Source organism: Aplysia californica, unplaced genomic scaffold (genome assembly GCF_000002075.1).
Source record: "Aplysia californica isolate F4 #8 unplaced genomic scaffold, AplCal3.0 scaffold00316, whole genome shotgun sequence".
Lineage (NCBI taxonomy): Eukaryota > Metazoa > Mollusca > Gastropoda > Aplysiida > Aplysiidae > Aplysia > Aplysia californica.
The window spans coordinates 597092-598895 of NW_004797586.1; the positions used below are offsets into that span (position 1 = coordinate 597092).

Here is a 1804-nt window from a genome sequence, read left to right on the forward strand (position 1 = left end):
TGTGTGTGTGTGTGTGTGTGTGTGTAAGGGGGACGGGGGTGTAAAGGCTTGCTTACCATGCCTTTCTGCCACATTTAAAAACAAATTCTTTAAAAAAAAATTGATTTCGATTTGTTCCTTTGTTTTATTACAGTAAAGAAAAGTACGTCGAAACTATAATGGTCATTAAGTGAGGACAAAAAGTAAGACAGTCGGACAAAAACAAGGTGGGGCATAAAAAAAAGAATCTGGACCTACCAGTAACATTCCATAACCGCCCGCTATTTTCAATCACAGATGAATAAGGAAAAGAACTGGAGCTGATTTCTAGGGAGTTTATAAATGTTGGATCACAATTGTAACTTAATCGGCTGTGAACACACTCTTGCTTTCTTTTCTCTTTTCCCCAAGTCATATTTTGAAATCAACAAGCTTAATCAAATTTCAGTTTTATTATTCTTTGTACTAAGTATTCAAGGGAATCGACCTCCGTGGACTGCTTGTGTAAAGGGAGACAAATGTTCTACCTTTGGACGAATGTGCATTTGTGGGAGTTTTCTCTTCACTTTAAACAAACTCTGAGAAAATATCCCTTCGAATATCGGTACTAGAACTGATATTTTATCTTCCCAAAGCTTGGAAATAAGGAAAAAGAAATTAATATTTCACAATTCATTAGTCGGGACAATATTGATACTGTACCATATGTTGAAGAATGCGTTTAATTTGGCCAATGAAGAAATTTTAAAGTGTCTAGAACACTCTGGTTTTTCTTCACAACGAATAAATCTTTCGCCTTTTACTAAAGATTTCCGTGGAGTGAAGCAGTATAATGAGTCTACATTCTATTTTTCAAGCCCTACATTGTAGGGTCCATGATGCAATGAAACTATAATAAATGGACATCAAAATAGATAAAATCCATCACATTTATTTGTGTGTCGTCACATTGATTTGTATGTCGTATCTTTTTCTTCAGGTGTCCCCCAATTCCTTTCTACTGTAGGTCTTCTTGAGCAGCACAGTTTTTCTCTTTGTGTTATTCATTGCATAGTTGTTCAGGCCATCAGTGTATGTTATTCTTTGTCTTCCTCTGCCTATATTTCCCTCCGTTATCCCACACAGCAGCAATTTCTCTATTCCATTTGATCTATTTATATTACCAAAGAATCTCAATTATCTTTTTCTAATGGTTCTTGAAGTACGGCATTCTCAGAGACCTGCACGCTCTCGGCATACGCGGTCACCTCCCTGCCTTCGTTGGCAATTTCATGAAGAACCGTTCCTTCCAGGTTCGTGTCGGATCCTCCCTTTCAGACCCTCACCAACAGGAGGAAGGTGTCCCCCAGGGGAGCATCCTTTCTCCTCTCCTATTTGCGCCCCCTCCCCCCCCCCAAACGCTCCGTATTCAATACTCCAGTTTATCCTTTTCCTGCTTGTCACGACCTAGGATCATGCGAAACACTAATATTATCTAGAACCAAGATATCTGAAAGAAACTTTTTTTGTTGTAAATGGCAAACTATCCTCATTATTAGCACCGGTCCCAGGTTGGCTACCTCAATTTTCTGTGCATTTTAAACACTTTTGTACATTGGTTTATAATTTTTGATGAAACAGGTTTGTTCCTAACTGGGGAAAGTTGTCACAGTAACTTACTAAAATCACATGTTCCACTGCACAGCCCTAAATGACATCAGAGCTACCCTTCTCTCTCAGAGACCTAACATTGACAACAAACTCTACTATGGAACATTGCAGCAACTGCAGCAAACCTGCACTTATCACTACATGGCATTGGAGAGAAGGGCGAGAGTCCAGCTGT

General features: G+C 39.1%; 1 non-coding gene across 1 annotated transcript; it reads left to right on the forward strand.

The window, feature by feature from the left end:
* Positions 1 to 737: 737 nt before the first annotated feature.
* LOC118477966 lies at positions 738 to 852 on the forward strand. The gene has a single exon (XR_004858715.1). It is a non-coding gene; the product is annotated as a U5 spliceosomal RNA (small nuclear RNA).
* The last annotated feature ends 952 nt before the right edge of the window (positions 853 to 1804 follow it).